Source organism: Lepus europaeus, chromosome 16, assembly GCF_033115175.1.
Source record: "Lepus europaeus isolate LE1 chromosome 16, mLepTim1.pri, whole genome shotgun sequence".
Taxonomy (NCBI): domain Eukaryota; kingdom Metazoa; phylum Chordata; class Mammalia; order Lagomorpha; family Leporidae; genus Lepus; species Lepus europaeus.
This window is the reverse complement of record NC_084842.1, coordinates 51,094,578-51,116,429: the sequence shown is the minus strand read 5'-3', so window position 1 is coordinate 51,116,429 and position 21,852 is coordinate 51,094,578. Positions and strand designations below refer to the sequence as shown.

The window sequence follows — 21,852 nt, the reverse complement described above, 5'->3', positions numbered from 1 at the left end:
GGGTGCCGGATTCTGTCCCAGTTGCTCCTCTTCCAGTCCAGCTCTCTGCTGTGGCCCGGGAAGACAGTGGAGGATGGCCCAGGTTCTTGGGCCCTGCATCCACATGGGAGACCGGGAGGAAGCACCTGGCTCCTGGCTTCAGATCGGCGCAGCGCGCCAGCCGTAGCTGCCATTTGGGGGGTGAACCAACAGAAAGAAGACCTTTCTCTGTGTCTCTCTCTCTCACTGTCTAACTCTGCCTGTCAAAAAAAAAAAAAAAAAAGATACATTCCTAACACTCACTTCTAACTAACTGGCTCCTAACTCCATACTATGCAGAGATTCTGAATCCACTACATTCCTTAGGAAAAACACAACAGAATTTTTATAAGTTCACTAGACTGAGCCCTTTAAGAAAATAAGTGGTTTTTGTTTTGTTTTGTGTTTCACTCCTCTCTCCTAAGCATTTGGCACTGTGCTTAGCATCTAGCAGGTACCCAATCATGTTTGTGGGGGAAAAAATGAACATTTTGGGGCTTGAGCACTGTGGGACAACATGCAGGACCCCAGTGCAGATACTGAATGGAGGGCATCCTGCCCTCAAAGGGGAGTCTGAAAGAGTTGGGAAAGGAGGCGGAGGAGGAGGAGGAACAAGTGCTCCAGCAGTCAGTGGTCAAAACATATGAAGATACGACACTGGAAGAACTGGAAGACAATGAAGATGAACTTAATGAAGCGGAAGAACGTGCTATTGAAACGTACAGGCAGCAAAGACTGGCTAGTGGAGAGCAACTCAAGAGAAGAATAAATTTGGAAAAGATTACATCTGAGAAGTTACCAAAGCTGGTGAGGGCTTCTGGGTAATCTTGCACCTCTACCAACAAAGGATTCCCCCTGTGCCCTGATAAATCAACACTCTGGTGGACTTGCCAGGAAGTTTCCTGATGTGAAGTTTATCAAAACCATCTCAGCACAATGCAAACCCAATTATCCTGATAGGAATCTGCCCACAGTATTCATTTACCTTGAAGGTGAGATCAAGGCTCAGCTTATTGGTCCCCTAGTGTTGGGTGGCATGAACTTGACTCAGATAAGTTGGAGTGGAAACTGGCAATCAAGATGGACCTGCAGGAGAATCCCACGAAGCCAATCAAAGACGTGTTGCTGTCCTCAGTGTGGTGTCTGTCCCCAGGAGCAGGGACAGTGCTTCTGAGGGTGATGGAGGCCACAACTGCCATCACTTGAACTTTCTGCATATCACAAATTATTTGGATATTTATTTAAAAAGAAAAGGCAGAGTGAATCCTTTTGCCTTTGCCTCTTAGCCTTTTATATTTATGTTTTAAATCGCCTACATTTCAGAAATGATTATTTCTGAGAGTTTTATTAAATTATTGGGACTATCTTTTTAAATTAATGCCTACTGTTGGTATGGCAAATGTCTGTGTTTTTCCTCACATATATTTTAAAGAAGTCATAAAATTATTCGCTATGCTTTGACATTCAACTATATAAAAAGGATTTTTTTTTAAAAAAAAGTTAATACATTATACCATGGAAAGATTGCCCACTAAAAAATGAATATTTTTATATGGCAAAATAGTATAAACTTATATCATCTGTATTTCTACCACCACGGTTAACTTTGACTTTAGTCATATTAGCTCCCAGTCCTTTTCTAATGTTAAAAAAAATCTTTACACCTAAAGTTAAAGCTTTTTAACAAACAGCCACCTACCTCACCTCCTTAGAAGCAGCCACCTCTGTAAGTTTGCTGTGTATCTTTCCAAGTCATTCCCCATCCTTTTCATACCTATGTAAGCATCCATAACCAAAGGATAGCTTTAACACGTATTTTAGGTTTATGAAGCAGTATCTTCCTATATAGAGATGTTATTATTATTATTATGGAAATATTCTACAACTTACTTTATTTCATTCAAAATTGTTTTGAAAATTATCTGCACTAATAGAGCTATTACTTTTTTTTGGACAGGCAGAGTGGACAGTGAGAGAGAGAGACAGAGAGAAAGGTCTTCCTTTTCCATTGGTTCACCCCTCAATGGCTGCTGCGGCCGGCACACCACGCTGATCCGAAGCCAAGAGCCAGGTGTCTCTCCTGGTCTCCCACGCAGGTGCAGGGCCCAAGGACTTGGGCCATCCTCCACTGTACTCCCGGGCCACAGCAGAGAGCTGGACTGGAAGAGGAGCAACCGGGACAGAATCCGGCGCCCCAACCGGGACTAGAACCTGGGGTGCTGGCGCCGCAGGTGGAGGATTAACCTAGTGAGCTGCGGCGCCAGCAAGCTATTTCATTTTATAATATGGTTTGTTAATATTATTTCCTATACACCATCTTCTCTTCCTTTTCTTTTCTTTTTATTTATTTGCAAAGCAGAGTTTCAGAGAGACAGAGAGAGAGAGAGAGAGAGAGAGAGAGAGCGCGCAAGCGAGCAAGCCTCCATCTGCTGATTCACTCCCCAGATGGCCGCAATGGCCAGAGCTTGTCGATCTGAAGCTAGGAGCCAGGAGCTTCTTCCAAGTCTCCCATGCAGGTGCAGGGGCCCAAGGACTTGAGCCATTTTCTACTGCTTTTCCAGGCCATAGCAGAGAGCCGGATCAGAAGTGGAGCAGCCAGAACTTGAACCATTGCCCGTAAGGGATGTCGGTACTGCAGGTGGCAGCTTTACCCGCTACACCACAGCACCGGTCCCTCCTTTTCTATTTGTATCTCCTTTCTATTCATGAATAATTGATTGGGCTGTTGGACCTACACAAGTAAGCATATCATTTTCCCCACATCCTCACCAACATTTTATATTGACAATTTTTAAAGTTTTCCTCCACCCAAGGAGTGAGAAACTGCTCACACTCTAGCCTTCAATTTGCATTCACTGGTGAAGGACAAACTCTCATGTGCGTTAGTCATTTGGATGTCTTCCACTGTGAATTACATGTTTATATTCTTGATCCATTTTTTTCAGTTGTATTCTTTCATCTATACAACATTTAGATACACTTAATAAACACCTGCCAGGTGTCAGGTATTATTATCCCACAAGTAACCATGCACCACTGACCCTCTGATTATTAAGTTCATTTTAATTCTACCTTTCTGAAGTACAAAATTCTGCTATTATCACATGTGTACTTTGCTAACCCATCAACCCGGTAGATCGTACAGCACTAAATATTTGCCTACCACTTTATGACTTACATAACATTCTAACTCACATAATCTCATTCATTGTCATCACAATATGTTGTGATTCGGATTTATGAATATAACTCCAAAAGTTAAATGTTTATATGTAAATGTTTGTGTTGCCACCCAAGCAAGGAATTACTTCTAGAAACTGAGAACTGAACTAAGGAAGCCAGACTGTAAGGCTGGCAGCAAACGCAGACCTCAAAACATCACCTTTAAACAAGGACAGTAATGTACTTGGTAACTCAGAACACCATGCTACTTAAGGATTACTTGAAGGTGACCAAAGATGATCAGCATCCATAAGGTTTCTTATATGTGTTGGTTTCTTGTGTAGCATTCTATGTGGGTGCTCCTACAGACCATTCCAAATGAAACATTTGTTGTGTATTCATTGTTCTTTCAAAATAAATGATACTCTCTGCTCCAGTAGTTCTAACATTTTCTAAAGAAAGGTCCTCTAATGCCCCAAAGCAAGGGGTAAAACTCAGGCTTCACACAAAGTGCAGAATAATATGTACTAAACTATAAACAACAGTCAGCTCTACCGAGAGCACAGTTACACACCTCTGTATGATTTGAATTTTATACAATGAATATGTACTAATTTTATAATAAAAGGATACATTTCAATATTTTTTCTCAGAACATTATATAAAAAATGTCGATCTCATTAAGCAGTAAAAAGCACGATGCTAAACAATATTTGTAGTATCACATCACTTTTTTTTTTTTTTTTGACAGGCAGAATTAGACAGTGAGAGAGAGAGAGACAGAGAGAAAGGTCTTTCTTCTGTTGGTTCACCCCCCAAATGGCTGCTATGGCCAGCGTGCTGCGGCTGGTGCACTGCACCAATCCAAAGCCAGGAGCCAGGTGCTTCCTTCTGGTCTCCCATGCGGGTGCAGGGCCCAAGCGCTTGGGCCATCCTCCACTGCCTTCCCGGGCCACAGCAGAGAGCTGGACTGGAAGAGGAGCAACTGGGACAGAATCCGGCGCTCCAACCGGGACTAGAACCCGGGGTACTGGCGCCGCAGATGGAAGATGAGCCTAGTGAGCCATGGCACCAGCTTCACATCACTTTCTTAAAAACTATACATATGTGCACAGAAAGGTTAAGCACTTTAATGTTAAATATGTTCTTTGGTAGTGGATTATCAGTATTTTTGCTTTCTTCTTTATATTAATCTGTATTTTCTCCATATATTTTTTAAATGTTTAGTTACTACTGTATTTATTTGGAAGCTGATCAACAGAGAGACACAGGTAGAGGGGCAGGGAGGGAGGAAAGAACAGAGAGGGAGAGAGAGAGAGAAAGAGGGAGAGAGAAAATGTGAATCTTCCATCTGCTGGTTCACTTCCCAAATGCCTACAATAGACAAGGGTGGGCCAGGCTGAGTCAGAAGTCAGGAACTCCATCGGGGTCTCCCACAGAGGTGGCTGGGGCCCAAGTACTTAAGCCATCACCTACTGCCTCCCAGGGTGTGCATCAGCAGGAAGCTGGATTGGAAAACAGCTGGGACTCTAACTCAGGGCATCTGACATCCAAGCAGCAGCTTAGCAGCTAAACCACAACATCTGCCCCATAGTGTATTTTTTAATAAGAAAATAAAAGGGTTTTTTTTAATGGGATTCTATTTAATAGTGAAAATCATCCATTCAGCATCTTTGCTTTTAATTTTTTTAATTTTTATTTTTTTAATTTATTTGACAGGCAGAGTGGACAGTGAGAAAGAGACAGACAGAAAGAAAGGTCTTCCTTCCGTTGGTTCACCCCACAAATGGCCGCTATGGCTGGTGCTGCGCCAATCTGAAGCCAGGAGCCAGGTGACTCTTCCTGGTCTCCCATGCGGGTGCAGGGCCCAAGTGCTTGGGCCATCCTCCACTGCCTTCCTGGGCCACAGCAGAGAGCTGGATTAGAAGAGGAGCAACCGGGACTAGAACCCAGTGCCCATGTGGGATGCTGGTGCCGCAGTCAGAGGATTAACCAAGTGAGCCACGCTGGCCCCGAGCATCTTTGCTTTTAGACTATGCTAACCATTATTGGAAAGGGGACACCTGGGTCAAAGGCTACAAAGTTTCAGCTGGATAGAAGGAGTATCTTTTGGAGCTCTACTGCATAAAAGGGTGAAAATAAATCAATAAGCCGTGTTTTCCACTTCTTGCCCAATCTCAGTGTTTAATTGCTAAGTCTGTTTCTTAATGTTTAACAATGCTCAGGATTGTGCAAGCACCTAGAACGGGCTCGGCCTGCTCTACAGCAGAGGCAGCCGTGGCCTGAGACCGGCGATCACGGCTCAGCAAGGACTCTGTCCAGCCCAGCTCTTCAGCAAGATGCTGAGAAACCCCGACAGGGATCTTTCCGCATCTCACTCCTCTTCAGTCAAGTGGAGGTGGAAGCACCTGTCCTGCCTGGTGTAATGAGTCTCAGTGGGGAGCTGATGAAAACCACACAGGCTGTGAGCAGTTACACCATGCAACTTGATACAATCATTATATAATCTCAGAGTTCAGGAAGAAGCAACCATCAGCTTTCTTAGAACACAGACAAAGAAAGCTAAAACGATTAAAACAATCTTCTTTCTGTTATCTCCTCCCTCCAAACTATCACGTTGAGAAGTCAAAATTGTCAAAGCAATTATCAAAGAAAATGAGAATTATCCTTATGGGATCATAAGCCAACTACAATTCCCACAAACTCCCCAGAGCACACAACACCACTGCTGTATATGCCCACGACAAGCCCAAGTACTTGTCAAGCTTAAATCAACTGCTATCAACGTATGAAAAAAATCCAATACTTTCTCAGCAATGAACAAGTTTGCCAAAGAGGTAATTAGTATCATAGCCATTATCATCTTTACAATCTACAGAAAACATAAAGTATATATCATGAAACAGAAATCTCACTTAATCAAAAGCCAATTACTAAAAACCTTTAAATAAGTAAATATTTTTCCAGTACTCCTTTTTTAAACTAAAACATTTTACAAGATCACAAAATATGACAGTGTTTTAAGGTCCTGAAAACATAAGCATCATAAGAACAGGAATTCTGTTTTGTTTACTACCATAGTCCTGGTCTCTAGAACTGGGACTATTTGTTAATAAATGTTTGTTAAATAAATATAAGGAGTTGATTACAACAACAAAATAATACCTGTTAATTATGACCTTGGACCATCACAAGATCCTTCATCAACAAGGAACATTTTCTTTAAAATCAATGTTGTACTAAGCAAGAGTAAGAACAAAGATCACACAATAGCTGGAGAACTTAATGTGTTATCATTCCCACATCTTCAATGGATGAGAAAATATTCAGAATTCTGAGTATTTGATAACAGAAATTAACAAATTCTGATAATGTAAAGTTTTTCCTGGCTTCTATGTTAGGGTGCTTCACTCCCATATCTGCTCCATAATGAAATTATGGAACAGAAATTCATGCTGATAACAGGTGTTTTGGCAAGTCAAGCTCAAGATTCCATCTGCTATCAAATCTATTGTGATTTCACTATTTTCTATTTTGCCTGTATTTTAATTCCCTCCTTTGGCACTGGTATGGTTTGAAAGTCACCTATAAAACTCATATTGCAATTTAATTGCCACTGAAATGATATTAAGGAGTTCATTAAAGGGTCATTAGGTCACCAGGGCTCTACTCACAAGAATAATGTCATGATGCCAAGAGTGGCTTAGTTACTGAGAGAGTGGATTCCTGATAAAAAGGATAAAGTCTGGCTCCAGTTGCCCACCACCATCTCACACATGCTTACTTGCCCTCCCTCCACGTTGTGATGCCAGCGCCAGGCTGTAGAATCTTGATATAGCAGCAGGACCCAGGCAATTAGTTCCTTGCACAAACATCTATATTTACAGGTGAATGCCCCATTTTCCTAATGTTCTGTAAGCTTCTTGAGGGCAGGGAACTTATTTTGTTTTTCTCTACATCCCTGGTTACAGAGCAAATACTCAGAACCCAGCACACAAAGACTGCTGGACACTAACTCCACAGAGATTCTGGTAATCACAGTGAGTACTCAACCATCAAAGTAACTTTTTTCCTGCTTCTCTTACTTACTTACTTACTCCAAAAGGAGTACATTTAAACTGTTGGTAGCTTTACTTTCAAACAACTTTCAGGTGACATAAATCAATTGTACTTAGTTGATATTTTTACTTCTCAATATTTGTATTATAAATTCACTATTGTAAAGCATTCACTACCATAAAAGCAATGCTCTGTAGTTTGCTGAGGAGTGACGTGGAGAAAGCAAAGAGGGGAGACGTTGCTCAAGACAGGCTTCCAGTCCTGGAGTTAATAAGAGAAACCCGAAAGTAATAAAAATCCAGCATGATAATACCATGTGTGCATAGGCCAACCCTGTTAGTGCTGGGACAGTCATGGAAAGATTCCAAAGCAGGGGTTATGTAATTGGATTTTGAAGGGTGAGTAGGAGTTTGCCAGACAATAAAGGAAATAAGAGAAGAAGGAGAGGAGGAGGAAAGGAGGAGGAGGAGGAAGAGAAAGAAGCAGAAGAAGGGCAGGTATTTCCTATGGCTGGTGTTAGGGGCTGACTCATATCCCCTCCAAATTCATTTTTTAAGGCCCTAACCCTTAGTATATCAGTATATGACCATATTTGGAAGTAGGACTTTTAAACAGGTGACAAAGTCAAAGTGAGGCCATTGGGGTGGGCCTAGTCTAACCTGGCAAGTGACTGGATGAGGTCCACCCTAATGCAACTAGTGGACTCTTAAGCTAGCCTTTCCAAAACACCTAATGTCATTTCAGCACACACACAGACCCCTAAGGGATGTATGTGCACACAGGAAAGATCGTACAAGGAGAGGGCAAAGCTATGGCCAAAAGTAAGCCAAGACAGAGGTCTCAGAAGAAACCCAACCTGCTGGCACCTCTACCTGCAACTTGCAGCTTCTAAAACCATGGGAAATAATGGTCTCTTGTTTAAGCTGCTCAGTCTGAGACAGGCTGTTATGGCAGCCCTGGCAGACTAAGACAGCTGGAACTAGGATGGCCACATGCTTGTGACTCCTCGTCAACATCCACAGAAGGTAGCAAACTCATCACCCATGCACCAACCCATTATGTGACTATGATCCACTCATGTCAGTGTCCCTCCCACCAGACTTGAAAGTAACTACCAAGGAGCTTTAAATTGTACATTTCCCAGTGCCTGGCTCATACCATTCAACTAAAATATTTTCTTTTACTTTGGTTATGTATTTTATTGCACTACTACTATATGTGTATTTCATCAAAATACATACATCTACACTTAGCACTTTTATGACTGCATTTAAGTGACCATTTATTCTTATTTAAGAATGACTTATTTCTATGACAGGACAATATATACATTTATGAATGTGGTTTCCTTTTAGAATAATCTTATCAAATTCCTAAGAAAATTCATAATCTACTGTAAAAAGAAATTTTATTAAATTTATGAATTTGGAAGAATCAACAATGTTAACATATTAAGTTTTTATCACATGACAAAGGATACTTCTACATCTTTTTAAAGATTTATTTTTATTTATTTGAAAGGCAGAGTTCCAGAGAGAGAGAAAGGTAGACACAGAGAGAGATCTTCCCTCTGCTGGTTCACTCCCCAGATGGCCACAATGGCCAGCTCTGGGCCAGATAAAAACCATTGTGCTAAGACAGCTTTCTTTTATTACTAATTCACTATTTTATCAAGAAAACATGATAAATTTTAACAATTGTCTTTTCATCAATTAAAGTTAATGAAGCATTAAAGCTCAGATTGATCTGTACTTTGGAATGGTGACATCTGCAAACTCTAAGATGCAATTTTATGCACCTGTCCCAATCTATAGAGTACCTGCATTATCATAGTTCAAAATCCTGGTTGTCTGCAGCTGGAATGGCACATTACACTTCCCCTTTAAGGACGAGCTGCAGAAAGTCTGGTTAGAGTCATAGCCAAAAGCTGAACATGGAAGCCCACTCCTTACACATATCACCCGAAGTAAAGGGCAGCAGCACCGTGTGCGCTTACTCCTTTTATGTGTTAGTGGGTAGTAACAGGGAAAAAAGGCCTAGGACGCTGTCTGGCATTATAGTAGGCACTAAAAATGTATTTGTTAGATTAATTACTAAGTAGGAAATATTTAGGCACTAAAAATGTATTTGTTAGATTAATTACTAAGTAGGAAATATTTACAGTGCAGGGACTTTTTCGCAGGTTGTTCCTGGACACTTGATTCTATTTTGTCTGTAATTTTTAGTCAACTTAATTTTTACCTAAGTTCAGACATCTATCATTTTAGAAAATGAGCTGTCTCACCCAGACTTTTTAGTTTTTAGCACACATTTACTTTACAACTTAAAAAAGTACCTCCATGAGAAAGAGAACTATCTGAAATAACTGTTTTGTTGTTTTCTTCAACTAAAAATCTATTTGAGAGGTGGGTATTTAGCCTAGTGAGTGAGACACCAGTTAAGACTGCCTATTCCCCTCTGGGAGTATCTGGGTTTGATAGCATGGACTCCATCTTACATGACTGGGTTCTTGCCACCCACATGGGAGATCTGGAGTGAGTTCTTGGCCCAGGCCCTGCTGTTCTGGGAATTTGTGGAGTAAACCAATAGACAGGTACTCTCTGTCTGCCTCTTTCCATCTCTTTGTTTCTCCAAATAAAAACAAAACCAACAACCCTCCTTGAGGTTTCTTTTCCATTCCTTTTAAAAAAAATTTACTTCTAAGGGGTCAATCTTTAATTTATACTTTTCTTGTTAATTTCTAACTTTATTTGACTGTAGTCTTATAATGCAGCCTATATCCTTTTTGCTCTACTGAATTACTTTATTTATAAATGTTCCCAGAAAGGAGGAAAGAAAGTATATTCTCTAGAAGGTACAAAAGATAACTATTAGGTCTTTTAATTGTATGTACACCCTGATGCTACAGTCCCCACCCTCTTTTTTTTGCCAGCTTGATGTAACAATGGCATAGGTAAACAATGTTGGATGAGTGAAAGAAGAAATGTAATGAAACAAATTGATTAAGAGATATATAAATAAAAAGGTCAAATGTAAAAAGCTAATGTAAAACCAATCTTTAACAAGGGGAACATTTTTTAAAGCTTTATTTAAATATGTCCCTCTTCCAATATAGGATGAAATCACTAATATTTAGAAAATGTAATTGTAACATTAAAATTATGAACAGTAACAAACATTTTTTTAATTTTTAAAAATTTCTATTTAACAATTTTACTTATTTGAAAGGCAGAGAGAGAGATCCCATTCACTGATTCATTCCCAAATGCCCACAACAGCCAGAGGCGGGGCCAGGCTGAAGGGAGGGATTGGGAACTCAATCCAGGTCTCCCGTGTGGGTAGCAAGAACTCGATCACTTGAGCCATAACCTACCACGTCCTAGAGAGTGCATTACTAGGAAGCTGGAATCAGGAACAGAGCCAAGATTCAAACGCAGGTACTCTAACATGGCACGCACGTGTCCCAGACTGGCTTCTTAACCACTACGCCAAATGCCAACCCATAGTAGTTTTTAAATTTATAAATATAAAATATGACGCTAATTGATAATAGTTTCTAATTAAAATACACGTGCCTTTCACAGAGAATTCAAAGACATGGTGTTTTACAATCTGGCTCCATCACAGAGCAGTAACATACACAGCCTTGGGTGAGCCACTTCATCTCTTCAGACTGCCTATCCATCTTTGAAAAGAGGGATGCAGGTTGCTATAAAAATGCTTACCTTACCACTAAGAAGTCCCCAGTGAGCTAGAGCTCATATTTTCAGGAGTTAATTAATTTTATTACAATCTATATGAATGTGTTCTATCTTCAAATAATTTAAGGAGAAAGAAAGTTCAGTACAAGTGTATTTCAAAAAGTTAATAAAAAACAGAATTGAAAGATAAGCTTATTTTAGTGCCAAAAAGTTGGATAGCCATGCATGTAATGTGTCTATAAAAAGTTCATGGAAGTGAACATGATGAAAAAACTATGCAGGGATTCAAAAAAAATGTTTACACCAAGGCAAATTCATCTTGTAATTCCATGAACTTTCTGAAATGTCCTTGCATACAATGCTTCTTCTGGTGAAAGACACATCTGCTAAAGTCATTGCTTTTGACATCTAAAAATGGAACTAAAATTTTCAGAGAGGCTGGCACAGTGGTATAGAAGGCCAGGCCTCTGCCTGTGGAACCAGCCCCCCTTTTGGGCACCTGTTCATGTCCTTGCTGCTCTTCTTCTGATCCAGCTCTCTGCTTATGGCCTAGGAAAGTCATGGAAGATGGCCCAAGTACTTGGGCTCTTGCACTAGTGTGGGAGACCAGGAGGAATCTCCAAGCTCCTGGCTTTGGATCAGCCCAGCTCCGACCATTGCAGCCATTTGGGGAGTAAACAAGCAGATGGAGGACCTTTCTCTGTCTCTCCCTCTCTCTGTCTGTAACTCTGCCTCTCAAATAAATAAATAAATAAGCAAAAATATTTTTTAAAAATTCAGAAAGCAAGCAACATTTATTACAATACCCAGATAAGCAGAATCATAATGCCAGGTATTTATTTATTGTTATTTTTAACTAAAATTACATTTTAGTAGAATATTCACTTATCTGCCAAAAATGCAGAAAAGTCAATAAAGACCATCAACTGCATCTAGAAAACACATAACATGGAAAACAAAGCAAAACTGAATAATCAATCAAACAGAGGTATAAGCATATGTCAAAATATAACTGCAATTAACCTGGGTTCTTACCTTTGGTTGTTAAAATGATAACCTGTGTCTTTTAGGAGCAGATGTCAGTGGTATATCCAAAACAAACAGGTATATACTGTAAATCTTGACATTGTTGAAATCCAGATTCTAATTATTTAGATCATAAATACGTTGATTTTTTTGCTTTCCTTACATGGGCACAAATGACTGGTTTTCCTAGTCATTCCCAGGGAAACAATTCGTGGCATTGACAAAGGAGGATTTTCATGACTCAGTATTGGATTTACGGATTTATACAAGGATGAAAATAACAGCAACCAAATCATCATTATCCTGTACTTGAACCTGAGCTTATTAATATGTATGAGAGTTAGAAATAAAAGGGGTTTCTCAAAGCTACGCCTTTTAACAAATTTGAAAATAAACTATAGGTCATATTTGTTGGTAAGCTATAAGAAAACTATACTGCCAGTTTTATCCATGGCTTCAATCTTGAAAATACTGTCTAGGTTTTTACAAAGATTAACTAATTTTTCAAAAACTGGTAACATATAGATAGGGCATACTTCATTACTGATTTTTTAATTGTATATTTTATGGAAAATGACAAATTTTAAACATATTTGATCAATAAATAAAATAGGATGAAGCTGAGCCTCTTTTAAGAATAATTCATTCTTCAGATGTGCAGAAACCATTACGATATGACAGTTAATGTCGAAATGTTACTGTATGACCTAAAAGTTAATTTCCCTAAGAATTTTTTTATAGGACAGTTGACAGCCTAAATACACACATGAAATAAATACTGTCTCTTTTAATTAAAACTGCCTTTCTTTAAATCTATCCGATGCAAAAATGGGTCATTCTTTCTCCAGTACTTGCAGTATTTGCCTCCTGATTAACCCTTGAAAACCCAGGTTACAATTATTACCTCAGTTAAATGGAGGCTCTCAAAAAAGAGAAAATACCCAAAAGAAAATAGAGCAGTACTGAGTAACTTAAGAAATGTGGTTTCTGGGTTCCAGAATTTTAAAAATAATTTTCTTATTTTAATTACAAAATAAACCAGGCACCATAAAATTTTGATATCATAGAAATGAAAAAATAAAACTAAAACATAGTTTTACCATTTTGGGGTAACTAAAATTGATACCTTTGATACCTACCATTGTATCTCTTTAAATAAAATCATTCTGCTTCATACTTCACATATTATGATAATTTTCACATTACTTTCTATTTAAAGCAATCATTTAAATATTGCATATTTATCATAGTCTATTATTCTATAACTTGTTGATTGTTTTTCCTATTAGATTTTTTCTCTGAACAATTTCAAAATTAATTTTCATTTTCTTAAGTCAATATATTCATCTCTGATTATTTAGTGTTTTCTTAGAAACTAGGTTGTTAGAATGCATTAACATTGCCGTGACCCTAAATTCATACTGCCAATATAGCTCGAGAAAATGTGTGCTTACCTCTGACTTTTATTTTATTGCCTTTTTTCAGCATGCTGATCAATCAATATTCTACCAAATATATCATTTTTTAAAACATGTTATGTCATTTGTATTTAAACACACCCTTTAAGCAGCTAATACAAGTGTTTTTGACAAATCCATCTCTCTGATAAACTTCCCCCAAAAAACTAGCAATGTAGCCACATGTGTATGCTAAACTGTTACTGTGTCAGTCCCTTTTATTATGTCTTCTCTAAGAAAAGCTACATAATCTACTTTGGAAAATAAGCTCCTGGCCTTGAATGACACGGTAGTATCTCAAACCTGCCTGCATAAAGGTAATTGTATGCATTTCAAAAGGCATGAAATGAGAATACATGTTCCGGTATTAAGGTAAAAATAAGTAATGAATAGACACACTGAGAGAAAGCCCCAAGACAGAAAGGCAGTGTCCCAAACCCTCAACAATCGTGCGAGGCAGACTGTAGGTTCTTCATTTTTATGGAGGAAGAGAAGCTACAAGCAGAAGTGATCAGCCCAGGGTTACAATGGTATTGTGTCCAAGTTAGCTGGAGTTCACACCCAGACAGGGTTGTCAGATGTAACACATGGAAAGTAGGTGTCAAATAGCACATGGAATTCAAGGTTAAGTTGGTGTTCTGTGTTTCATCTCACTCGCTATCCCCAGGCTTCTCTACCTCTAGAGTACCGCCTTTACCAGATGGACAGTAAAAACAAGAAAGATGAATTCAAGTCACCTATCTCAGCAACAGACCTCTAGTCGTGACACCAAAAATACTGTACGTACGTGAGGAAATGTTGTTTTTCACTGCTGTAATTGCTTCCTCATCTGTAAGTTGGATATACTTGTAATCTCACATAGCACCTGTGCATAAATGCAAAAAAAAAGTTGCATTATTATTTTTCATAATTTCATTACGTGCTTCACATCTAAAAAATTTTCTCCTTGAAATATTTTTAATATCTCTTAATTACCTGACTTGAATCTTTTTATTCTTGAAAGTACTCAGACCATCTGTGGACCTCCTTAATATTTTCAGTTTGATACTCTTTCTTGAAGACTTTGCATTTTCAGAAAATGACTATCTGTTGTCACAAGTGGAAGACCTTCTTGTTTTTAAATCCAATTGCACTTTGTCTCAGCCTATGCCAAGGACTGCCACCCACTTTCGGGGAGCTTCCTATGAGGCTATGCCGGGCTTCAATACACAGCTTTTAGAGGCACAGGACTCAGTTGGAATCTCACCCTACTGCTCATTACTTCTGGGATTTGGAGCACAACAATGAACGATGAGTTTCAGTTTTCATGGTATAGGTGTGGTCATATCATATAGGTTTGCTATATGATATAGGATTGATTTCAGTAATGTGAAGAATGTGCTATCATTCCTAAAGCATAAGGGACTGTTATAATTTTTTTTTTAAGTAAAGAAACAAAAAGACAGCTCCCATCTGCTGGTTCATTCCCCAACTGCCCACAGTGACCTGGACTGGCCAGGCCAAAGCCAGGAGCTGCGAACTAGATGCATGTCTCCCACATAGGAGGCAAGGACCCAACTACTACTGAGCCACCACCTGCTGCCTCCCAGGGTCTGTGCTGTCAGGAGTCTGGAGTTGGGAACTGGAGGTGAGCTGAAATCCATGCACTGTGAACTGGAAACAAGCATCTTATTATATGCCTTAACCACTAGGTCAAATGCTCACTGCTACTATAATTTCAAAAAGACAAATATCAAAGTAAAGATTCCTTTCACAATAATTAATTGCACTGCCACAAATTTGCCTAGTTTCTTTTAAAAGTATTGGAGTTAGCTAGAATAATGCAACAGAAGTAAATATACCTAAAAACTGAACAAAATACTGATCGGCAATGTGCTCCCATATATAGCCATGGAATGCTCACTTTCTCATGATTTTCTTGTAATTTGAAAACTTTTAAAACTAATTTTAATGAGTTAAGTAAAATGGTTAGAGTAATAAGTCTAGTAAATCTCCTTCTGCCTACTTAATTCCCAGTTGACATCATAAAACTTCATGCTAGTGGCCATCATAAAATAGCTCTTCCCCAATGAATCACACACACGTGCACAAAAATACATTACATATTTGCAATGACTCATTTGTTTCATCTCAAAGGTTCCTTTCTTTACTAGCTTTCACATTTCCTTCAAGCAACTTTCCCCTTCCAAAACTATAATCGATGATGAACTTAGTATTTCTGATTCTTGAGAAAGTGGGTATTAGAAGGGTGAACCAACGGAAAAAAGGAAGACCTTTCTCTCTGTCTCTCTCTCTCACTGTCCACTCTGCCTGTCCAAAAAAAAAAAAAGTGTGAAATTACTTAACCTTTCTGAACTTTAATTTCTTTATTCATGAAATAGAAATATCATACCTAACTCATCAGGCTTTTGTGAGTATAAATGGAACAAGATTACAGCATACTGTACACTGGGGGGGGGGGGTTACAAGAGAGTACTCAATAAATGTGTTCTCTTCCTCTCCCTTTCCTCTAAGCTGGTGGATAGCACCTAAACTGCAGTTTTGCAACACACTGCTTAGGATCCCAATATCCAATATGTTGCAATGGGACTACTGATAGCCAAAGGCTTGTGGCTATTAAGCAATTAGCTTATGTAAAGATGCCAAGTCATTGTTTATACACTGCTTCTAAATACCTTGTCAAATAATTCCAGCAAGATGTGACCAAAGAAAATAATTCATCTCTTGTGTTTTAAGTGAAAATCTGTATTCTACTTGTATGTGTTTAGCATGTTTAACAATGCAAAATAATTCTTAAAAAGCCATGAAATTCATGCAAGTGTTTATTCATTAGTTCAATACATAATTCCTGAGCACCAACAACCTGCTGGGCACTGCTCTAAGATCTATGAGCACACACAAGTGTTTTCCTCAGGAACCAGGCAGAGGAGGGAGGCAGGCAGGAGCAAGATGATCGAAGTTCAGTGTAACAGACAGCTGAGGGAGCATTCACAGGAGCCTGCAATGTGGGGAAGAAAAAGATTGGATTGGAAGGCTTGGGTAGAGGGGTGGGAGAGTCGGTATTCCTCTGTTGAAACTGAAGGCAATAAGAATTTTGTCTGCATACATAAAACATACAACCAAAATGTTTTTCCAACTTAAAAGTATAAGAATGCTATGCTTTGTTTTCCTCCCCAAAGTGTGGTTAGCTTGACCAAGTCTATCTGCCACTGGGTTTCTTTTCCTGGGACCTGCAGTAACCTTGACTGAAAGAAAGAACTAAGCCACATTGGATTAGCTGTTTAGTAGGCTGCTTTTAATCTGGTTCTCTGTCTTGCTTTGTCAGCTGCCTCTAAATCTTTATAATCTTATTTAAACTACCTCTAAGTATAGATGCTCATTTGCATGACATTGATTCCTTATATTTCTGTTTCAAAAATTATACAATTTGTGGGATTCTGGCTCTTGGCCCTAAATTATTAAATATTTGATAGTCTGTCTTCCAAACATCAAGAACTTTAGTTGGAACTGTCAATGATGTAACTGTGGTGTTTATAATCATAATAATTAAATATTATATAATTAATTATGAAATGCCTTTCTCCCTGTAAGAATTGTAAATGTGGGGCCAGCATTGTGGAGTAGCAGGTTAAGTCACCACCTGAGATACCAGCATCCCATTTAGGCACTGGTTGGTGTCTGTCTGCTGCACTTCCAATCCAGCACCCTGGCTCAACACTGGCCATTGTGGCCACCTGGGGAGTGAACAAGCAGATGGAAGATCTCTCTCTCTCTCTCACTGTCTTTCCCTCTTTCTTTGTCACTCTTTCAAATAAATAAATCTTTAAAAGCACTATAAATGTCATGCAGTCAAGGACAGTGTCTATGCTGTCCATTGCATCTCTAGTATATGACTTGATGTCATGCATAGTTATTCATTCAACAAATATTTACTAAATACAAGGCTTTCTTCTAAGAACTAGGGATTCAACAGTTAACAAAACCAGAGTTCCATCCTGTGGAACATGCTTCTTAAGGGGGTGGGAAAGACAATAAACAAAATAGCAAATACATAAGAAATCAGGTGGTGATCAGTGATACGACAAAGGAGAACATCAAGGTAAAGGGGTAGAATATGATACAGGGTGGAACAGGTTGCCTTGGCTGGATCTTCAGGGAAGGTCTCATTTAGCAGAGACTTGAATACAGTGACAAAGCTCATCCTGCCCATGGGAAGTACCTGCCGAGCAAGAAAACATGTGTAAAGACAGGACTGTGCTTGAGTGTTCAAAGAAAAGCAGGGAGACCAGTGTGCCAAAGTTAGAGCAAGGAAGAATTAGGGAGGTAAGGTCTTACAAGACAGATCATGTAGGGAACAGTTAAAAGGCAATTCTATTAATTCAGAAAGAGGTGACAGTGATTCACACCAGGATGGTAGAAGTGGAAGTGGAGAGAAGATTCTGGATACATTTTTAAAACAGAGGCAATAAGATTTGCTGATTGACTGATTGAGGTATGAATGAAAAAGCAAAGTCAAGTATGACTTGATTACTTGGTTTAGATAATTTCTTAGAATAATGAAATTTTTAGAAGTATGTATTTATTTGAAAGGCAAAGTTACAGAGAGAGGAAGAGATAGAAAGAGTGAGAGAGCTTCCATCCATTGGTTCACTCCCCAAATGGTTGCAATGGCTAGGGCTGGGCCAGGCCAAAGCCAGGAGCCAGGAGTCAGGAACTTCATCCAGGTCTCTCATGAGGGTGCAGGGGCCCAAGCACTTGGGCCATCTTTTGCTGCTTTCCCAGGCCATTAGCAATGAGCTAGATTGGAAGTGCAGCCAGAACATGAACCAGAGTCCAAATGGGATGCCAGCATTGCAGGTGCTGGCTCAACCCTGCTATCCCATAGCTCTGGCCCTAGAATATTGGGAATAATGTGGGTAAAATGCTGGGCCACAAAAAAAACCTCAATAAATTTCCTAGGACTGCCATTTCTGCATCCAAAACAAATTAATCAGAAAGCTATCCAGGAAATTCCCAAATACTTGAAATCAAGCAATGCACTCCTAAATAACTCATGGCCTAAAGAACTCACAAGGAAAAATTTTAAAACATTTGAACTAAATCTGAGTGAAAACACAACATATCAAAGTTCAGAGTACTAAAGCAGTCTTTGGAGGTAAATGTTAGCTTTAAATGCATATATTGTAAGAGAACAAAGGTTTAAAATCAATCATCTAAGTTTTCATAGTGGAAACCAGTAAAAGAATAGCAAACTAAATGCAAAGCAGAGGGGCCATGAGGCCAGCACTGTGGCATAGCCAATTTGGGTCCTGGCTGCTCCATTTCCAATCCAGCTCTCTGCTATGGCCTGGGAAAACAGAAGATGGCACCTGCATGCACCTGCATGGGAGACCCAGAGGAAGCTCCTGGCTCCTGGCTTTGGATCAGCTCAGCAATGGCTGTTTTAGGCAATTGGGGAGTGAACCAGCAGATGGAGGATCTCTCTCTCTCTCTCTCTCTCTCTCTCTCTCTCTGCCTCTCCATTTCTCTCTGTGTAATCCTGATTTTCAAATTAAATAAATACATCTTAAACAAACAAACAAACAAAACAGAGGGGTTGGCACTGTGGCACAGTGGATTAAAGCCCTGGCCTGCAACGCTGGTAAGAGTCCTGGCTGCTTGACTTCCAATCCAGCTCCCTGCTAACGTGCCTGGGAAAGCAGTAGAAGATGGCCCAGGTCCTTAGACCCTTGTACCCACATAGAAGACCTGGAAGAAGCTCCTGGCTCCTGGTTTTGGATCAGCCCAGCTCTGGCCATTGGGGCCATTTGCGTAGTGAATCACCAGAAGACCTCTGTCTCTCTGTCTCTACCCTCTTTGAAACTCTGTCTTTCAAATAAATAAAATTTTTAAAAATGCAAAGTAGAAGGAAGAAATAAATATAAGAGCAGAAATCAATAAAATGTTTAAAATCAATGAAAGTAAGAGTTGGTTCTTGAAAGTACTAACAAAATTGATAACCCCCATAACTAGACTGATTGAAAAACAAGGAAGCACAAATTACCAAACAGTAGGCTAGGAATGATGCTGGGCAGGATTGTAACATTTCTGCAAATAGTCCCTCCCCAACTACCACTCCTCCTGCCAGGAACCTCAGACCCTGCCACATGCAGCCAGCCGAGGGGCTGAGGCTTCACTCAGACCTGGCCAAGCTCAAAGTTAATAATTTTGCTCATCACCACTTGGTCTAGGTAACCTAGCACAAAGCCCAAGACCAGAGCTGACACTGTAAAAGGTTTCATTCATTAACACACTCTGAGTGTTGAATTAGAAAAGGAATTTTCCAAGAATCATACAAGGAGCTATTTGAAGTTTTTTTTTAAATGTTCTTCTTTTAGGTAAAACAACAAGCTTTTTATTGGGAATAATTAAAAAAAACCTCCAACAGTAAATCACTCATAACATTCTATGCTGTTTTAACTTTATAATATCCAAAGTCATCTGGAATAGGCAGAGAAGAAATACACGTGAATTTTTGCTAAGCAACATTGACACTGGGAAGGCTAATCTTATGCAGGTGTTTCTCTGTTTATTTTCAGAATTGAAAAACAAGAATCACAACAAAGTGCCTCCAACCTCAAACAGACCTTAATGTGAAACTGGAATTTAATTTTTCTAAAAAAAAAAATCCATCTCAAAGGTACACTTTTGGGTAAGAGAACAGACTCGGTGCCAGCTTCTCTTGCTCAGCATGTCACCTCAACACCTGCTATCTGTGACCCAGGCAAGTCACTTCATCCCAGTTCTCCCCAGCAGGGAAAACACCACCATCCACCCTGAAGACGCTCAGTGGGATTCTCAAAGCAAATAACTACCAAGTGCTTACAACTAACGGTGCTTGCCGTATAGTAAACATCACGTGTCTGCTAAATAAGTGTCAGAAATACCTTAGGCTACATTTACTGTACTCATTAGTTTTTGGTAAAGGCAAAATTCAAACCTGATGGCCAAAGAAAATACTTAAATAGAAGTCTAAGTTTCAAGACTTGTCCTAGGGCCGGCATTGTGCTGTACTGGGTTATGCAATGCCCGAATCCCATCTGGATCCTGGTTGGAGTCCTGGCTGCTCCACTTCCAATCCAACTCCCTGCTAATGCACCTGGAAGAACAGCAGAGGATGGTCCAAGTGCTTGGGCCTTTGTACCCACGTGGGAGACCTGGAGGAAGCTTCTGGCTCCTGGCTTCTGGCCCAACCCTAAACTTTGGGGCCATTTGGGGAATGAACCAGTGGATGGAAGATCTCTCTCCCTCTCTCTTTGTAACTCTCCTTTTCAAATAAACAAAATAATTTTTTTAAAAAAGAAAAAGTCCAAAATTGGCATAAATCCTCTCCTTTTAGCTTCCACTTACTCCTTTTCAGGGCCATGCACACGTACAAGTACGAGCCTCGGATTGTTATGTTGACTCATTTGAGTTTAACTTTTCTCCCATCAGCCTAAGAACAAGACAAGCAAGACTGACGCCTTGCAAGTATTAGAGCGCACTACCCAGAGCAAGAGCAAGATGAGAGCTACAGGAGCATTTTCCTCAGTGTGAAGCAACAAAGGCACCCACGGTGTGCCCAATTCATGGTGCCTGAAGACCCGCTAGAACCCAGCCCACCGTGGGTCAGATGAGCATGTGTGGTTAGGTTATTTCACCTCTACCTCCGACCCCTCATCCATACACTGGAGGACAATACGCTATGCAGTGAGATTTAACTACAGCATACCTATAAAAGGCTTGCAGGTGTGTGATACGGTGCGGAGCTATGAAATAACCCCTAGCTGGTTGTCTTGGTGGGAATAGGGTGTTCCGTTTGGGCATTGCTTCTCGCATAGGGGCTGATTGCTATCGACTGTGTAATTCAGAGTAAGGGCGGAGGGGTCTGGGGTCGGGGGGTGGGGCAGGGGAGCAGAGGGGCAGCCAGAGAAAACAAAACAGCACAGAAGCGCCACATCTGTTCCAGTAACAGAATAAACAGCGCAGAACCCCAAGGACCAGCAACTTCCGCGCCATGCAGCTAACTCCGAACGGCTTCCGAAACCTGCAGGGCCCGAGTCCAGCAGGGGAGACCCACGTGCGAGGAGCCTCTGCCCAACTCCGTCCCGGAGCTGCCAGGGCGGCCTCCGGCTCTCCGAGAGGCGCCGCAGCCCCGCGACGTGTGCCCAGTGTCTCTCGACCGTGCGACTTCTCGCAGACGTGCTGAAGGGCAATCGCCCTCCCACGCGACCAGGGGCAGCCGCCGAAGCCCGCAGGCACGGAAAACTCGCACCCGATCCCCCGGGTGCGGGGCCGCGGCTCGCCTGCAGGCCACACCCCGCTCTCCCCATTGGCTGAGGTCGCCCCGGGGGCGGGGCCAGCGCTCGCAGGTCCCAGGCTGCTAAGCTCCGCCCCAGCGCGAGTCCCTG

General features: G+C 40.4%; 1 protein-coding gene and 1 pseudogene across 1 annotated transcript in view; one reads left to right on the top strand and one right to left on the bottom strand.

Annotated features, from left to right (window-relative positions):
• CNGA1 (cyclic nucleotide gated channel subunit alpha 1) overlaps window positions 1-14,288 on the bottom strand; it is a 51,197-nt gene extending 36,909 nt beyond the window's left edge. The window contains exon 1 of the mRNA XM_062213104.1: window positions 14,211-14,288. The gene's annotated coding sequence lies outside the window, so the exon portion shown is untranslated. The remainder of the gene's footprint in view (window positions 1-14,210) is intronic.
• On the top strand, window positions 536-21,828 carry LOC133775083 (uncharacterized; annotated as a pseudogene).
• The last annotated feature ends 24 nt before the right edge of the window (window positions 21,829-21,852 follow it).